Below are 19,112 nucleotides of genomic sequence, written 5' to 3'. Positions count from 1 at the left end.
AATATAATTTTGATTATTAAAAATATGGAAATGATTGTTTGAAATTCAATTAATTGTGAAATTTTGGCCATAAATCTCCATACGATCTGATAACAATTCTGTGTATTGTGCATTTCAACAAACGCTCCTTTGACTCAAATACTATATTTGATAAAAGGATTAACTTTTTTCGTATCAAAAGAATAACTTAGAAAATGAGGAAATAGTTGCTTAAAAGTTTTGGCACAAGTGAATGAAAAATGCTAACAAAGATTATTAGAATAAGTTATATTACTATTATTTTCATAGAGATGGTATCATTCTCAAAATTAGTTTATGTATATTTGTGTGTGGGTGTGTGCGCACGCGTGAATTTTATTTCATTTTTTATTAATGATTAGTATATGTCAAAATTGATTCATAGATATAATTAGTTAGTCTCTTTATATATATATATATATATATATATATATATATATGTATGTATGTATGTATGTATGTATGTATGTATGTATGTATGTATGTATGTATGTATGTATGTTCTGTAAAAAGAAAAGTATATGTATGTATACGCTATAGATAAATACTAACTAATTATATACGGATATGATTGAGATGATAATGATAATAGTGTAATGGTTACATTTTGGGTTGTCAATTATTATTATCATCATCATCATCATCATCATCATCATCATCATCATTTTGGAATTTATGGCTAGTATATTTTTTTTAGTATTTGTTAATTAGCGAATCCATGGATTTCATTGTTATTATAATGTAAAATTAGCGGTTTTATATCCCATAAATATAATTTGGATGGTAAAAAATTGGAGATACATGTTGCAACTTCAATTTAAAATTTACAGTTCTCAATTTGTCAATATTTTGTGAGTGAGTTTTGCTGTTAATTTAAAAATAAAAATAAAAATTCAAAATCAAATTAGTGACTATCTTTTTACTTTTAAACTCTTTCAACAAGTAATTTTGTTAAGTGGAATGTTGAGTGTTTAGTTCATTTCAGTCACTTCTTATAAAATTCAACTGTGTCATATAATATAGGACGAAGTGAGTATTATTAAAGAGAAACATTAAAGAAGTAAACATCTGACTTCCAATCCCTGACATCCACCTATATAATCATCTATTAATGCCACCTTATAAAAGAAGAAACAACATAGACATACATTTTCTTCTCATCAATGTGCAAATAAAGAAACATAGAAAATATGAGATGGCTAGGCATCAAGAATCATATGAGTCACTCACTCATGACAACAATTTTGAGCTATAGCTATACAATATGCTTGATCATGAAACTTTAATAAAGATTTTTTGAATTTCTAATACTGCTAGCTAAATTAAGTTCATTGATGACATATTTTTTTTTTAAAAAAAGAAGCTAAATTAAGTTCATTCACTTTTCACTTTCAAAATTTTGAGTATTGCATTTTGGGATTATGAGATGGTCCCAAATATGTGTTGTGATGTGTTCATGCTATAATCTCATATAAATTAAAATTATAGTTCAAATAGTGTGAGGTGCATATTTAGTTACAAGGACTAGTTTGAAATGCATAGAAGAAATCAATACATTCCATAAAATCATAAATGTTTTGTATAATTATATGTTGAACTGCACAGAAGAAATCAATACATTCCATAAAATCATAAAGGTTTTGTATAATTATATGTTGGACTGTCATGAGCTGTTGTAAGTTTTAATTATCGGCATTTTTGTATTTTGATGTGGCTCTAAATCATATGTATGGGTGGTTGTATTATGTGTAAGTGACACGAGTTTTTTCCCTTTCTTTTGACAGAGTAAGAGACATATGCACGGGGTAATGGTAGTGATGAATAATAGTAACATAACTTATTCTAATAATTTTGTTGTTTAATATAATTTTGCTTATTAAAAATATGGAAATGATTGTTTGAAATTCAATTAATTGTGAAATTTTGGGCATAAATCTCCATACTCTGATAACAATTCCGTGTATTGTGCATTTCAACCAACGCTCCTTTGACTCAAATACTATTTTTAATATAAGGATTAAAAAATTTCGGATCAAAAGAATAACTTAGAAAAGGATGAAATAGTTGCTTAAAAGTTTGAGTTTTACTTTACCCACCCTATGTCTTTCCTCGCGCGCCCTATTTTTTTTTTCCAAAATTACCCTCGGTACATTCCGGATTATATATATAATCCGAACACGTCCGGATATATTATATAATCCGGATTTCACCAGTACACAGAAACAAATTTGCATGTCATTTTTTTCAAACTTGGAGTAAAAATCTTTATTGGTGGCATCATTGTAAGTTCTCAGTGTATCGAAGGCCATAGAGATGGCACAACAGACTCTGGTTACGAACGAAGTCTTTATCGTATCTTCTCCCAAATCCAGAATAGGATTAACAAGCCTGCTTATGTTGTTTAGAATAATTTCAGAAATACGAAAAGGACCTACATCAATAAAAAAAAATACAGGAGATTAAATAAATATAAGATAATTCAATGTCATACTCTAAACATCAAAGACTAACAATCAACAGCTCAAAATTCACCAATCAAAATCACAAGCACACTAATTTAATTACAACTAATTTACCAAACTAATAAAAAAAAACTAATTAACACAACTTAATGATAGCATGCATATACCCATGTATTAAAATAGGGATACATGAGAAATCAAACAAATATTCAATAATTTTGTATATATTCTTATGTTGATGCCACTTCTATCATGTATTCTCTACAGGTATGTTAAAGTGATTACTATAGTGGAAGCATTGCTCTGCCAAGACAAACATGAAAATGATATAAGTGATTATTATATCAAAATACATGTTCTTTGCATGCATGCTTTTCAAGCTCGGACGATCTACCAGTCTTGGTAGTGTTTCCTTCAAAATCAAAGTTTAAAATTGATTTCACAAAATGCTTGAAATGATAGAATTATGAATACACCATGCTAGATTATTATTATTATTCATCGATTTCCTCTATATCCTAAACCTTAACTGGTTCTATATACCAAACCAAACTAAATTAATGGTGCCTAGAGGAGGCACTTTAAATATTGGGGATATGACTATCTTTTAGTTTCTTTGGTGTTCTGCCCATGGCTATTATCATTTTTCAATACAAAATTCACAGAAACTGGATGCCCTGCTGAATTTTTAGTTTCCTACAATCCTTGTGTATTTTAATGAATCTGAGGATACCTCTTCCTGAGCTTCAGTGTATTGTTCTTTTCTCCCAAAAAAAAAAAAAAAAAACTTCTTCGTAAGAATTTCCTCAATTTTCAGACAAATGAGTCATTATCAAAATAATAGTCAATGACCTAAGCATGTCCTGCTCCACACTTAACTTGTTCATCTTAATATACCAAATGAAGAAATCATAAAACAGCCACAGGGTCCAAGATACTTATCATATCTGGATATTGTAAATCCCCCTGTCATCTAACAAATATAGATATTCGAGGGTTCAAGATAGCAACTTTTTAAAAACCACCTAGCAAACTTATCAACTTACTAACTTTTGCTAGCTAACTAACTCTTAACTACTCTAATTAATCCTATATTCTATATCTAACATAATATCATAACAACACAAGCTAACAAATCAATATTGTTGTGTTTTATTTCAAAATAAAATGTATGCATAGGGCCTCTCAGTATAGCTTTTTTAACTTTTTGATGATAGAAATCAAGTATGATTTAAAATATAACCACCATCTACTAGACCAACCAAAAACTCCACTTTTTTTGGACTCTAGATTGCTTGGTCTATATGTATTCAAGCACAAACTGCAAAGCCACTGTCTTAAAATCAAATAGAGAAGTCGATATGGACATTTTTAATTATAAAATAAAAAGATAAAAAGGGAAGAATTCATGTTTTAATATGCTTAATTGTTCTTTAGTCCTTTGATGTTGTTGAATTGTGTGCTCGACATGACCCTACGTAACAGGAAAAGGCTTTAGCTATTGTTTTCTATGAAGCACAAATACTTCAGGTTGAGAATGTGTTGGTACGACACCAACACAAAACATGCAATTAAATTCAATTACATGCATTTTTTGGATTTATTATCAGTGTCAATTTGATTGTTATGAAGAAACACAAGGCTGGACCATTTCGCAGAAACAAGAACATCAAAGGCATAAAGGCAAACACTTGACAAAAGACACAACTCAAAGCTTAACAGCTTAACCTAAACGAATACATTTAACATAAGGAAGAGGTACCAAAGTTAAACCATGAGGAAAGAAGGTAAAAATGAGCCTCGATCAATCAAGAGTCAAGACAAAAGCAAAAATATCAAAACTTAACCATTAAGAAGTGGCTATAAGCATATACATATAACCGAAGGCTTTACCACTTAAAAAAAGCAAGTATGCTTAACCAGCACATAAGGAACAAGCTACCAAAGAGTGGAAGTTCAAATGGATTCATTGGTAGTTATTCGGAATTTGCAACATTGGAACAATGAGAGTGTTATGGGAAGAAATGTTATGAAAAAAAATCAAAGAGTTGATGGCATTAAACTAGGAGGTTAGGATCACGCATGTGCATCGAGGAGCTAACAGGTGTGCGGATGTTCTTGCTAACATGGGTAGTGAAGGTGATATGGGAATTACTTATTTAGAACATCCCTCACCAAGGATGTCCCACGTTTTATCTGATGATTGTAGGGGTGTGTCTCTCCCCTGTTTTGTTTTGCTGTAGCTGTTTTTTCTTTTCGGGCTTAGGCCCAGTATATAATACCAAAAAAAGAAAAGCTTAACTATCGAGCAAAATGTAAAACATGAGGCTTAACCATTTAAGGAAACAAATAATAATAATATGAAAACTTATCCCAAGATACACCAAGATAAAAACTAACCCTAGGAGATACACTAAGATACCCTAACATAATATATACTATAAGATTTTATTATTATATTTTAACAATATCAAATTGGATGATGATATGTCTTCATTCACACAATCTACTTTTAATTTTTTTTACAATTTGAAAAGTCTTCTGTAAGTAAATTATGCATATCTATAACTGTTAGATATTTTATCAAGTAAAATACTTATCTTTCTTTCAATATTAATGTTTTACAATATGGATATTTGCTAGCATCTAAAAAAAAGGGGTACCTGAACATCTTCAACTACAATTCGATTTACACCATGTTCCATAGGACACGTGTCCCTTTCTAAGGAAAAACCAACGCTCCTCAAAATCTCTGCATCGTTGACGAGGAATATTCACATTTAAAGATGAATCAATAGGTGGTCTGAGTGTTCCTTGTAAACCTATTGGATGAAGCATGTCTAGACCACCGTTGGGTACTGCTGGAAGTAAACTGAATGTATTGCAAGACGCATTTTGTGCATTTGATATATTTGGTAACCCCACGTACAGGATAAAGGGCTGGATGATTGGGTCCCTGCTAAACCATTTGTGAAGCAACATCAATTGAGCTGAACCTGGATTCACGTTGATTCCAAAAACCGGATTCCCTGCCTCTTCCCCCACCAGCGCCAGGATCTCCAGCAAATGATTGGTTTGGTCGTATTCTTTGATTCATACCAATAGGCATTTGAGGAACTGAAGTTATCCCAGGGCGCCTTCATTGTAAGGTCTCTAGTGTATCAAAGGCCATAGATTAATTGTCTCTGAACGGACGACACGACGATTCCTAAAAAATTTGAGACACTTTTTGAATGGCCTGTTAATTACAGGATCTGAAACATCTCTCTCCAACGGTTGAGAATGATCATCCTTCTTCCGATGCTTATGAGAAAACAGTCGTAGTCATCGCTCATTACCATTTCTTCAGGATCACCGACACAATCCAATCAGATGGCACATGAGTCTGCTAAAAAATAAATAAATACAAGTATAAGATAATTGGATGTCATACTCTAAACATAAAAGACTAACAATCAACAGCTCAAAATTCACCAATCAAAATCACTAAGCACATTAATTTAATTACAATTAATTTACCAAATTAATAAAAAAAAAACCTAATTAACACAACTTAATATCTCTCACTATTGTGAATCCTGAAAAAAAAGCTTCAGTTAGAAACTTTCATGTGTTGATTCGTAACTTCAGTTCAATTTTGTCATCTTTCACAAAATCATCAAACAACCACTACCGTGTGAATGAAAATGAAGGAAATCGCAAATTGATTTCAGAATATAGAAATGAACTGAAAACGAAAGTGAAAGCAATTTTAATTCATTGAATTTGAATTAGGATAAGAGAAAATTCGGAAAATCTATGAAAATTGGTTCGAACCTGAGGAGGAGGAGGAAGAATAAGGAGTGGAAAGCGGCGCTGAGAGTAGACGGCGGCTGACGTCGATTGAACGGAGAAGTAGAGAAATGGGTTGGAAGAAAGGAAAGAAACAACACATTCCTATACTTATACTTTTTAGTGGTAGTTTTGTAATAGTTAGAAAAGGAGTGGCACTTTGGTAAATTGAATAGAACAGCATAGGACAAAAAGTGAGGTTCTCCCTCTCTCTCTCTCTCTCTCTCTCTCTCTCTCTGATGAGAAACCAATGCAAATCAGTTCCTAAATTCCATGAGAAACCAATGCAAATCAGGTAACATTGATCAAGCTTTCAACTTTCTTTTTTCATGTTATGGCTAAAATGAACCCTTTCCTTTTGTTATAGACTTTACTTTGATACAAGGGTTTATTGTAAACATGAAGCATTACACAACTGCTATATCTTTAGTTAAACAAATGCATTCTTGTTTAGGTATAAAGCCTCGTACTTTTATTCTTAATGTTGTTATCAATTCACTTTGCCATTTAAACTTGGTTGCTTTTGGGTTTTCTGTGTTGGGGACTGTTTAAACTTGGTTTTTGACCGAAGTGACTTTTACCATTCTTATTAATGGGCTTTGTGTGAAAGTTGATTGGTGTTGGTTGATCATATCGAAAAGATGGGGTATTGGTCCGATGTTAAGACTTATGGGGTGTTGATTAATGGGTTGTGTAAGTTGGGGGAAACTTTTGAAGCTGTTGGGTGGTTAAGGAAAATGGAGGAAAGAAATTGGAACCCTAATGTGGTGGTTTATAGTACAATTATGCATGGTTTGGGCAAGGATGGATTGGTATCTGAAGCGTTAGGTTGGTGTTTGGAAATGGCTAGCAAGGGTATTTGGCCTGATCTTGTTACTTACACTTGTTTGATTCAAGGTCTTTGTAATTTCGGACGTTGCAAAGAGGGTGGTTTGCTGTTAGATGAGATGATGAAGATGGGAGTGATGCCGGATTTGCAAACACTTAACATTTTGGTGGAAATTTATGCTGGCAAAAAGTGTAATTGGTTTTATGATTTTGATAGGAGAAGTGCCAGATGTAATTACCTATAATTCTTTGATTGATAAATATTGTTTACAAAAGCAAATGAATGAGGCAACAAGAGTATTTGAACTAATGGTTAGTAGGGGCTGTTTACCAGACATTGTAGCTTATACTTCACTCATCCATGTATGGTGTAAGATTAAAAACATTAATAAGGCTATGCACCTCTTAGATGAAATGATTAATGTTGGTTTCACCCCTGATGTTGTCACATGCACCACTCTCATAGGTGGTTTTGTCAAGTTGGTACACCCTTGGCTGCAAAAGAACTGTTTTTAAATATGCACAAATACGGCCAAGTTCCCAATCTTCAAACCTGCGCCATTATATTGGATGGACTGTGTAAATGCCAACTTCTTTCTGAGGCATTATTGTTGTTTCACGCAATGGAGAAGAGTAATCTTGATCTTAATATTGTGATTTATAGTATATTATGATTAACGATTTTGCTAAACAAGGATTGTTGGATAAAGCTGAAGACTTACTGAGGAATATGGAAGAGAGTGGGTGCATGCCTGATAGCTGCACTTACAATGTCTTTGTCCAAGGATTGGTAGCAAAAAGAGAGATTGCAAGGTCAATAAAATACCTTACAATGATGAGAGACAAAGGTTTTTATGTAGATGCTACTTGTCCACTAACCAAGGAGACAACGAATTACGAGAATTTTTATTTCCAAAATAATGTACGTTTTTGAAGAGTTTCACTAGATGTGTTTATTTTGAAGAGTTTCAAAATATTGGTTAGGCTATCAATTCCTTCTCTAATTTTACTAGATGGGCTGGCTGATATTACTTACTAGTTAAGAAATAATAATGTATGAGAAAAAGAAAGACCACCACTTTTTAGAATTTAACATTGACCAATATCTTGAAGTTTTAGAGTAACTAACATGAAGCTAAACTAAGGCCCCGTTGTCATGTTTCAATAGCTGATCACAAAACTGTCACGATCTTGACTGCCATGGTTCTAAGAAGTGTCTATAGACACAGTGCTATCCCGTATAAGCACTGAATCAGTACTGCATTGCTATGTTTTGTTATTTTGTGAAATTAACATTGAATTCCCTATTGCTATGTTACATAATGCTGGTATTGATGATCCATTAAAGTATTTTTTGAAGATTATGAAATATACTGCATTCCTTGCAGATATAATGATATGATAACTGGAATCTTTAGATTTATATGTTTAGTAGTTCTTCGCAACGCAAAAATGTCAATCCCATTCACCATCGAACCAAGAACCCATCTCCGCTACGCAACCATCCGAATTTCCTGATAAATTAAATAACATTGGATACAACTCTTTCAGCAGACAGTTACCAAACCACTTATCCTTCCCAAACGATATATTCTTAGCATCTCCGAATTTGATAGATGTGTTTTTTGCAAACCATCCCAGTTCCTCATCAACGTATTCCCAATCATTAAAAAATCTCGCCACCGCAATGAAACGTTGGATCTAATAACCGGAGCATCTCTATTTAGAATTTTGAATTCAAAGAACCATACATGTGGACTAGTAATTTGAACCAAATAGCACTATGCTCGTGGAGAATTCACCATTTCCATTTTCAACATAGATGCTGGTCTTTTAATTACCTCTTTCCCCACATTGTTTTATAGGTTATTTACCTCTTGATCAGCTTAGCCCCCTAGTCTATTGTTGCATACAGACCAATTTTTACAATTTGTTTTTTTTTCCTCCTTCATATCCTTATTCTAAAGATACACAAATTCAGAAAATGAAGTTCAAATATATTTCTTTTGGATAGAAAATCAGTTTCAATAGCAAGAGTGCAGAAGAGATGTCCTTTTTGATAAAGGGACTAAATAAGCCACAGAAAAGGCAGGCAAGATTACTAAACTACTCTATAGAAGGAACTCCATTCAAAAAGCATTTATAGGACACCAACAAGTAACGTGGAAACAGGCAACTTATTTAAGGATGTAGATTTTTTCTCGTGTATGTTAGCATTCACTTTCAACTAAAATTCAGTGTAAATAGCACAACACCATAGTATTTTAACTTTCTTATTTGTGCCAAACTTTTGAATTTTGAAACTACTTGCAAGAAAGTAGCTAACAGGCAGTGAAAAATTAAAACGACTTTCTGTTTCCATACAATGGCCACAAATTTCACAGTTCTTTCCCTTCAGAAGTATCCTATGTTATTTGGTTATTTTTCAAGACATTTATTTTCAAATTTACAGAGGAAATATGATACTGAATCTTCATTTAAAATAAAGAGTTTTTTTATGTGAAAAAAAAAAGCTTTAGTACTGCGTAATATTTGTGTATTTACCCTGCATGGAGGATGTGTGTGTTTGAATGGAGGGTTTAGGAGGAGAAGGGAGGGGAGGGTTTAGATTTCATTTTTAAATTACGGACACTATAAAATATTTTTTGAAGAGTTAACATATTAATTAACATGATAAATGATCGTATAATACTTCAATCACACTTAATTTATTTTAGAGAAACATGTTATATAGTCCGTAATTTAAAAAAGAAAAACAAACCCTCCCCTCCCTTCCCCTCCTAAACCGTCAATCCAAACACACATTAGTGTTTTTACTTTTTAATGAAACAACCATTGCCCATCATTTTGTTTTAAGATTTTGAAGATGTTTGTTATATTCTATAAAAACCTAATTGCTTTCACTTTGTACTTTCCAGGTCATGACTAAGGGAGGCATTGCATTTGCAAGTCCTTAGAAACTTTTGGTGGGGGGCATAATGACCTCATCAGTGTGGCTTTTGGAAGTATGCCTTTTTTACAACATCATACTTAAGATGGTTGATGAACGAATGATTTTATATTCCTCCACTTGGATGAACTTTTTCTGTTACTATGCATGGTTGATATTACTTCATCTTTAATTTACTATTGTTTATCTGGTCAAAGAAAAGGAATACAGTTTCAATCCTTGTTGAGAGAATTTGTTTGCAATTTTTCCCTATAATTAGTGACTATATTTATTACTTACTATCTGACTCTATGATCTGATTTTAATAATGTTATGACCACATGCACTATACACGGAAATCCTTCAATCGAAGGTAAGAATATTGTGTTTCAATTTCAAGTGCTTTTTCAATTTTCATAGTTTGTAATGACTCCCAAAGCATAAAACTGTCAAAACAGTGTCAACGAAACGTTAAAGTCAAACTATATATCAAAGCATAAAACTTGGAAGTCAAGTCACATTATAGTTTTTAGCAGTTAACTATTGGAACTAGTAGCATTAGCATGACATCCATCATTATGGGAATGACTCAAGGGATGTTTATACAGTATTTTGCAGAGATAAATTGCATACTTCATTGCCATGATCAAATACAAACATTACTTTTCATGTTGTACAATCACATTAAATGTGGTCCAGAAATAGACAATTCATATATCTACCAAATCCTTTCTTTCTTGCTTTGCTTTTCCTGAAGAAGTGGACCCGAGGAACCCTTGCTGAAACCATATTGGTGAGGAAAAATTGGTTGCTGACATGTGAGCCCATTTGTCATTTGATTAATCTAGGAAAAGGAAACAACAAGAAATGAAATTTTTGTGGTAATGTGTACATTGTCCAATAGAAATGCGATATCATCTCAATTTTCAACCTCATAAACTATTTTACTCCAATAGTGTATTTCCATTAATAGCTTTCTACAAAATCATAATTTTAATTTGTGGGTACTTTTGAATTAGATTTCTTATGTCACAGATTGGGTGTTTGTTTCAGCTTAAAAAAATAGTTTTTGGGTTAAAAGATTCTAGAGGTTTTTTATAATAAATCTGAAACTATTTATGTTTGTTTACCATCATAAAAATAATTTTTTCTTTTATGATTTGAAGCTCTTACACTTGAGTTTTTTGTTTAAAAAAAATATATTTTAGTAAAGCTAAGAATAGCTTTCCATTTTGAGACTAAAAATGATTTTTTTTTTTTACAAAATATATTTTTTAAAAATCTGAAACAAACACTACAAAAATAAAAAAAAAATGATTTTTTAGTTAAAAAAATAGATTTATTTTAAAAACAATCCCAAACAAACGGACCCAATTAATTCCTTGACGCATGAGATAAATGAAATCCATTTATGAGAAACTTGAATTGAATCAATATTATCAAAATAGACCGCATGATATGTCTACTATCAGTTCATACACAACACTACATTTTGTTATTCTATAAATATTTTCTAATGCTTGCATTCACCTTTTGTATTCTTGCAGATATGTTATCATACACACCGAAACTGTATTTGTATTGTTTTAAGAAAATCATTGTAGCTCACATTTATATTTGAATGCGGAAGAGTTATAGAAACATGATGTGAGTGGCACCATGTATGCTGAGGAAAATCAGTGTAGGATGGATGTGAACGGTAAAGTGTCAAACGGAGCATGGGTGAACTATGACAAGTCATAGATCGACGATGTTAGAGTCGAATGTAGTTTCTTTGATAAACCACGTGCGGTCCACGGGTAACACGCTAGTATAAATACAATTATCACTTTGATTATGTATTGATCTTGTTTGAACTTTCCAAAATTTGGTATAAAAATCAGTGTGTAGAAAACCTAACTCAATGGTTGGATTTAGTATTCATTTAAGCACATAAGTTTTTCTTTGCTGCATGATCTTCTCATCATGTTTCTTTTAGTGCATGGTAACTATGGAGAATACCTAGCTAGTTAAAACCAAACTGAAAATAACTATAACTTCAAAGATTTGACTCTTTAGCGTCCTATAATTTCATAAGCTAATTGGAAGATTCACTCAATTATATACTCTATCAACAGAATAATTCGTTGATCAAACATTTCAAGATCAGGGCCATTAGTTACTCATGACCATAAGACATCTTTAGTGTGTTTACAATATGGAACCAAGCTTTCAAACATTAATAGCAATGACCAATTGACCATGACATTAGATTGAAAATAGTCTTATTTTCAATTCCTTATTATATCCGTTGTGAAATCAGAATCATCTATCTCAATAGGATTTAAACATCTCTTTTACAAATAATAAATAATTCAAGATTAATAAATCATAAATACAACATCAAAATAGTATACTGAATAGAAGCTATGCAGCAACATGTACTTTTTCCTTCACAATAACCACCACCAGAAAATCCCATAGTTACTATACAAAAGTGGTTACAGAACTCTGAACCACCAGCACATCTTTCATAACTAAAGCAACGTTTTCCTGATACAATCAATTCCACAGATGATGCATATCAACTAGCAAGTCAAAGGAAGTCTAACGAAACGCTTTATTATAAAAATAGAGTTCCTAAAACATAAATGGAAAAAAAATATACATATATCTTGACGTTTGTAAAGTTAGTTTTTAAACAGCAAAAAGTTTATTTTAGAGCTAATTAAATGAGTTTAGGAAAATAACAAAGTGAATACCTTGAACAAAGATTGAACAGAAGATGATGAGTGCCACCAAGAGTGTAAGAATCATCTTAGGTACCATAACCGAAGCCATTTTTCAAACACCGGCGAGCCTGATCACAAAGAAGAGCTGAAAACGATAAACATGCATGAATAAGTATAAATGTTGATCAAAATATGAATGAAAATTAGGACAAAAAAATGAATTGTTTGATTTTCTTACAGTTAAGGTAGATCTAGAATGGTTTGTGATGGATAAAATGGCAGTGGGTAGTGGTGATATTTGTATTGGTAGTGGCATCCATCCATGCATGCAGAAATAGCAATTTCACTTTACAAAGTGTTTTTCCTCAAACTGCAATTTGTATTGGTGGGTGAGTCATTGAATGGAATGATGTCAATTTACTTAAATGTTGGATTCTCTCTCACAAACACAATTTGGAATCTGTCTATTTACCCTCACACAAAGAGTAACCGGTGGCACATGTTGGACTCTCTCTATAACAATTTTTTATTATAAAGTGTCTCCCACATATAAGGTAATAACTTCAATCAATGTTACTTTGTTTTCTAATTGCAATCAAGGTTACATTGTTTTCGAATTTATTTTATTTTGTTGGGTAATGATATCCAGTGCCCTCCGAGGGCACTGGTTAAGGGGACAAGAAATTAAAAACAGGCCCACCCATTTCACATTGACATAAGAAAGAGATAAATTTAGTAATTACCAATTATAAAAACTTAAAAAACAAAACAAAAAAAGAGACATATCTACACGGCTGTTTTTGCACGCGCTAGTTAAATTGGCTTTTAACATTCTACCACTCCATAAAGTTTTCTCTTCCCACCTATTCTAAAACTCAGTATGCAGAGCTTCCATTATATTCTTCTATGCTGATTCACGTAAACTGGATTTAATGGATTGAATCTACATGAGTACCTCTGAAGCCCCGATACTCCAAAAATAGTGAAGTATCGTATCCGACACGTATCCGATACCGATACGCCCCGATACTTCCCGATACGCGTATCGGAAAAGTATCGGGCAATTAATATTTACTTTTTTGAAAAACAATGACCGATACGTGTCGGATACGTCCCGATACGCGTATCGGAGAAGTATCGGGCAGTTAATATTTATTTTTTGAAGGAAAAAAAATGACCGATATATGTCGGATACGACTAATTTGTACTCTGACACAGCTTACTTATACTCCGACACCTATACTTTTGTCTTACATATTTCCTTTAAAAAAAAAAAATAAGAAATAAAACTACAAGTCTGGCAGCGCTATCAAAATCATATTGTCTCTTCTAACCTAAAAAAATAGGGTTTCTCGTCACCACATAGCAATAGCTATTCTCTCTTCTAACCATTACCACTGATTGAATTCTACTCTGTTTCTCTTCTCTATAATGTTATGTTTCTTCTGCTGTTTATTTTCGATATAAATTAGTGTTAACTGTTAAGTAGTCAACATTAGACAAAGATGTTCTTTTTTTTTTTATAGTACTTATGATGTTCTCTTTGGATGGTACTAATGATGTTTAGCTATATTCTATCTAATTTGTGCGGAAAAAATATGTAATTGTCACTTGATTTGATCATTTTTATTAATGTGAATGTTTGTTTATTACCATTTTTAGTTATGTTTATACATTGTGCACTTATACTATTAATTTTAAATTTAATTTTTTAATAACGTATCGAGGCCGTATCGTATCGGAAATTTTGAAAATTTTCCCGTATCGCCGTATCAGTATCGTATCGTATCGGTATCGTGTCAGATATCGGGGCTTCATAGATGAGTACTCATTACCCATAAATCAAATATTTTTCAGGTACCGCATTAAAGTTTTTTTTTTAACGTTCTTATATCATGTATTTTTTTATGTTCTTATGGCTTGTATGTTTTTACGTTTTTATGTTCTTATGGCTTGTATATATATGCTGAACCTTCTTTTTTTATTGAAAACATATGTTGAATCTTCTTGTTTTTAAAAGTTCTTGCTTTTACGTTATTTTTTTCTTGTAGATGATAAAGAACATAATGGATGATGTTAGTGCTATAGAGACCAACAATAAAATAAGTTTTGATTTGAATGAAAGTCTAATAGAAGATATTGCTTTAGAAAATGGTTGTTCAGAAATAATGGTTGAGCATGATTTAGTGAAGGACTTGTTAGTGGTTGATAACATAGGAAGTTCTGAGAAAGAAAGCTTTGTTTCAAGTTTAAATATTGTAACAAATGAAGAAGGTGATAAAGATGGGTCTGGTAATGAGACAAATTGTGTTCCCTTTATTGGTCAAATTTTTCTTAGTGAAGAAGAAGCATTTGTCTTTTATAAGAGATATGCTTATCAACAAGGGTTCTCAATAAAAAAAGGTAGATTCACAAACAAGAATGGGTTATGAGCAGGCGTGATTTTTTTTGCCATCGTGAAGGTAGAGCCTCCTTGAAATTCATGGAACCATCAAAAGAGCAGAGAAATAGAGAATCGGCAAAGTGTGATTGCAAAGCTCATTTACGAATTAAATTACAAAAATCTCATGATATATTTCCAACTGAGTGGCGAGTTACAACGTTTGTTGTTGAACATAACCATGGTTTGCTAAACCAATCAGAGGTGCGTTTTTTACCGGCTTATCGAACTATCTCTGAAGATGATCGTGAGCGTATTTTTTTATTAAAAAAAGGTGGTCTTTCGGTTAGACAAATAATGCGTGTTATTGAACTAGAGAAAAATGTGAAGCATGGTAACCTTCCATTTATTGAAAGGGACATTCGCAATCTTTTTATGAAAGCTAACAAAAAATTTGAGAGAAGTGATGTTATGGATCTTCTGAAGTATTGCGAGGATGCAAAAGAAGCTTGCTCTAAATTTCAATATGCATATACACTTGATGAGGAAAGAAGGTTGGAGCATATTTTTTGGTCATCGGCTTCTTGTTTTGATTGGTACCAAAAATATGGCGATGTTGTTGTATTTGATACTACATACAAGGTCAATTCTTATGAAATGCCATTTGGAATTTTTGTGGGTATGAATAATCATGGAAAGACCGTACTTTTTGGATGTGCACTCTTACGGAACGAAACTGTGTCTGCATTTCGTTGGCTAATGAAGGTAACTATTTCTTACGTATTTTTTTATTTAATTTTATCATTTGATTATATGATCCTTTTTTATATACATATGCGTTTTTAATTAATAACAAAAATCTGAATGCTTTTAAATTTTCTGTAGACTTTTATAACTTTGATGAAGAAACCACCAAAGACTATATTAACCGATCAAGATCTATGGATGAAAAAAGCAATCTCAAAAGAGTTGTCATCAACAAAACACAGTTTCTGCATATGGCACATAACTTTCAAGTTTAGTTCTTGGTTTAATGCCATACTTCGAGACAAATATGCAAAATGGTGTTCTGATTTTTATGAGTTGTATAAGTTGGAAACCATCATCCTTAAGAAACTCTCCCCATGAAACTTTGTACATGTCCCATTTCTCATTTTCTTCCTCCAGCATTTTCAAGAATACACTAGAATACTATTTCTGTAGACAATTTTTTCGGTGTACATCTTCCCATGAAACAAAATTATTTTAATTTTAATTTTAAAAGTTAATCCGGTGTTACTATTTCTGTAGACAATTTTTTCGATGTTATTAAGAATTATTTTTCATTAATTTTAGGTTGATGTAGCAATTGATGATATTAAGCAAAAAGAAGAGCATGATATAATGTTAGAGAAGTGCAAAGGATCAAATGTGAAGTTGATGTCGCCTCTACAAGAGCAAGCTCATAGTGTTCTCACTCGTTTTTCTTTTCAAAAGTTTCAAGAGGAGTTTGAAAGGTCCGCTCAATATTCAATTGATCATGAAAATGGTAATGTGTTTGTGCTTCGGTATTATAAAGAGGTTAACGGCAGAAAACATGCAGTGTTTTGGGATGGTAAGGTAGCTACATGTAGTTGTAAGCTCTTTGAATTTTGGGGGATATTGTGTCGTCACATTCTTAGTATTTTTCTTCATAAAGATTGTCATGAAATCCCTTCTAACTACTTGCCATCACGGTGGTTGCTTCAAGCATCATTTGATGATAACGAAGTTGAGTCACAAGTTAATGTTGTCATTGATGAGCAAGTAATAGATTGTAACAATGAAGCTCATTCACAAAATGTTGTTCATTGTCCTCCAAAATCCAAACCTAAAGGTCATCCTAAACGACGGCGACTTAAAGGTGGAAAAGAGCTATCACATAACATGAACACTTGTGGATTATGCAAAGGTGAAGGACATAACATTGTCACATGTCCGCTAAAGGGAAAGAAGGCAAACAAGAAAAAGAAAATTTGTGAAGATGAAAATTTAAATCCAATTCTTCTTCCAAAAGTTTAGGTACACATTTATTATTCTTTAGATTTCTAATTTATGTATAATTATGTGTATTTGTTACTAATTAAAACTAATTTATTTGATTTGATTTTTTCTTCATTAAATAGGAATATGATGGTAATATAACATGAAGTGGTGTTTCTAAGAGTTTTGATGAGGAAGCTACTGACACAAGCATGGAGATTCTTTTTTTGGTTACAGACAAGCATGGAGATTCAATCCAATTTTGTTTTGAAAAAGATCTAGTTATACATTTGATTATTTTGTATTTGATCTATTAACTGGATATGTTTTATCTTTGTTATTGATAATTTATTTTGGACTTTATATTGTCTGAGTTGAATTTATTTTGAAAAAGAGTGAGACAATCAGGGGAGTGAGACAATCAGGCTTTCTACTGGGAAAAAAATTCATGGGAAGCAAAATTAACGTTTGTACTCACGTGTTAACAGGAAAAAAAAAATCACAGGAAAATAAGTGGGACCCAATTTAAAACAAAGAAAGAGAAAAAAACAATCGTAGGAAGAGAGGGACAAGCGCGTGGGTGAAAACAAAGAAAGAGAAACATGCAGTTTTCTTTAATAACTCTGACTAATTTTGCACTTCTATCAATATAAAATAGGTGGGCCTATTTTTAATTTCTTGTCCCCTTAACCAGTGCCTGGGGCACTGGATAACAGCACCCTTGTTGGCCAATTTTTTTGTTATTCCAGGACCATATCTACATGAGGATTTTGTACTATTTTCATGAGTCTCTCTCTAATTGCAATCAATGCACATAAGTTTTTCTTTGCTGCATCATCTTCTCATCATGTTTCTTTTACGGCATGGTAACTATGGAGAATACCTAGCTAGTTAAAACCAAACTAAAAATAACTATAACTTCAAAGATTTGACTCTTTAGCGTCCTATAATTTCATAAGCTAATCTCAAGATTCACTCAATTATATACTCTATCAACAGAATAATTCGTTGACCAATTTTTTTATCAATTGGTTCATTTCAAGTATTTTGATATTCATGTTTTATTTAAGGAATCTTGATATTGTTTGTTGGTAATTCATTTCAAGTTTGTTGGTTCACTTTGCTACATTTCTCGATAGTTTTATTTAGGGTTAAATAAGTTTTTCGTCACTATAAATATATCAAAATTTAATTTTAGTCCCTAAAAAATAAAATGAGATTTTTCCTCACAAAAAAATTTGTTTTATTTTTGGTCCCTAATGGACATATTTTTGAACATAATATGAATATATGAAGGCTGAACATAATAAACGATTTGAACATAAAAGTGTTATAATCTTGACATTCACATAAACAAAAAGTGGTCATTAAGGACCAAAAACAAAATAATTTTTTTTCCTGATGATGAAAACATTCAGTTTAATTTTTTAGGGACTAAAATCAAAATTCGTTATATTTATAGGGATGAAAAACTTATTTAACCCTTTTATTTATATATTATAAAAAACATATAGTTTAGAGGATTTATAATCAGTTTTATAGTATAAATTGTTCTTATAATCATACAATTTTTCACATAGGTAGTAAATGGAAGTTACTTGTGCTGACAATAGCAAGATGCAGAATGTCGAAAATAGTACTCCAATTAAGTTATGTGAATGACATACTTCAATTAAGTTACTTGGTAAAAACAATGACACTTATTGAGCATTGGAGAAGTGCCTCACTACACCAACACCATAGAGAGACGTTGATCTACCCTCCATTTTTTTTTTCTCTGTTCATTATTACTCAAAATTTGATTATTGTTTTCTTATATATTTTTATTGCTTAGTTGTTTTTTTTTTTTAATAAACCAAAAATTATATTATCAACCACATGTTCAAAACACATAAAGATAGAGATGATACGTAAAGAGTTCACATTCAAATTAATTCCCAAACACACAAAAA

General features: G+C 31.9%; 3 long non-coding RNA genes and 1 pseudogene across 4 annotated transcripts; 2 read left to right on the top strand and 2 right to left on the bottom strand.

The window, feature by feature from the left end:
- Positions 1 to 1,905: 1,905 nt before the first annotated feature.
- Positions 1,906 to 6,421, bottom strand: LOC146946702 (uncharacterized). Of its 2 annotated transcripts, none has more exons than XR_015026795.1 (3): positions 6,297 to 6,421; positions 5,144 to 5,865; positions 1,906 to 2,449 (listed from the first exon to the last, which is right to left on the bottom strand). It is a non-coding gene; the product is annotated as an uncharacterized LOC146946702 (long non-coding RNA). The 2 variants fall into 2 exon arrangements; XR_015026796.1 differs by having other exon boundaries at positions 5,144 to 5,868; positions 6,297 to 6,414.
- A 289-nt stretch (positions 6,422 to 6,710) lies between these two features.
- LOC146946701 (uncharacterized) lies at positions 6,711 to 8,490 on the top strand (annotated as a pseudogene).
- A 3,675-nt stretch (positions 8,491 to 12,165) lies between these two features.
- Positions 12,166 to 13,200, bottom strand: LOC146946700 (uncharacterized). The gene is made up of 3 exons (XR_015028266.1): positions 13,018 to 13,200; positions 12,810 to 12,924; positions 12,166 to 12,600 (listed from the first exon to the last, which is right to left on the bottom strand). It is a non-coding gene; the product is annotated as an uncharacterized LOC146946700 (long non-coding RNA).
- Positions 13,201 to 14,983: 1,783 nt separating this feature from the next.
- LOC146946699 (uncharacterized) lies at positions 14,984 to 17,520 on the top strand. The gene is made up of 3 exons (XR_015028265.1): positions 14,984 to 15,924; positions 16,045 to 17,199; positions 17,304 to 17,520. It is a non-coding gene; the product is annotated as an uncharacterized LOC146946699 (long non-coding RNA).
- Positions 17,521 to 19,112: the final 1,592 nt, after the last annotated feature.

This window comes from Medicago sativa, chromosome 2 (genome assembly GCF_051527215.1).
Source record: "Medicago sativa cultivar Bolivia chromosome 2, Bolivia_mono, whole genome shotgun sequence".
Taxonomy (NCBI): Eukaryota; Viridiplantae; Streptophyta; class Magnoliopsida; order Fabales; family Fabaceae; genus Medicago; species Medicago sativa.
This window is presented reverse-complemented; position numbering and strand designations above follow the sequence as displayed.